Raw genomic sequence first — 660 nt, forward strand, 5'->3', positions numbered from 1 at the left:
GATACGAATAATTGAGTATTGAACTAACATCAATATCAGAGTACTAAGCTGGCATGAATATCTAAGTATTGAACAGACATGAGTAGCTGAGTATTGAACTGACATGAGTATCTGAGTACTGAATTGACATGAGTATCTGAGTACTGGAAACTTGAATGTTATAACATGATACATGAAATACTAGCTATACCACCGTTAATTCTGGTGGCAACTCCAACTCATAAGCTATTTGACCGATCTTTTGTAGGATTCTATATGGCCCAATATAGTAGAGACTATGCTTCCCCTTCTTCCCAAATCTCATAACGCATTTCATAGGCGAAACTTTCAGAAACACCAATCATCAACTTGAAACTCTAGGTCTATATGCCGCACGCTCGAACAGGACTTTTGGTGCCTCTGAGCCGTGTTCAAATGCTCTTGAATCAACTTAACTTTCTCCATAGTCTGATAGACCAAATTTGGTCCCAACAACTCCTCTTCACCAACTTTGGACCAACCAATTGACGATCTACACCTTCGCCCATACAGAGTCTCGCACGTGCCATCTTGATACTAGAATGGTAGGTTATTATTAGCAAGGTCAATGAGAGGTATGTGATTATCCCAATTACTTTTAACATCAAGGACATATCCTCAACTTTTTGAATAATGAGCTCT

This window comes from Nicotiana attenuata, chromosome 1 (assembly GCF_001879085.1).
Source record: "Nicotiana attenuata strain UT chromosome 1, NIATTr2, whole genome shotgun sequence".
Classification (NCBI taxonomy): domain Eukaryota; kingdom Viridiplantae; phylum Streptophyta; class Magnoliopsida; order Solanales; family Solanaceae; genus Nicotiana; species Nicotiana attenuata.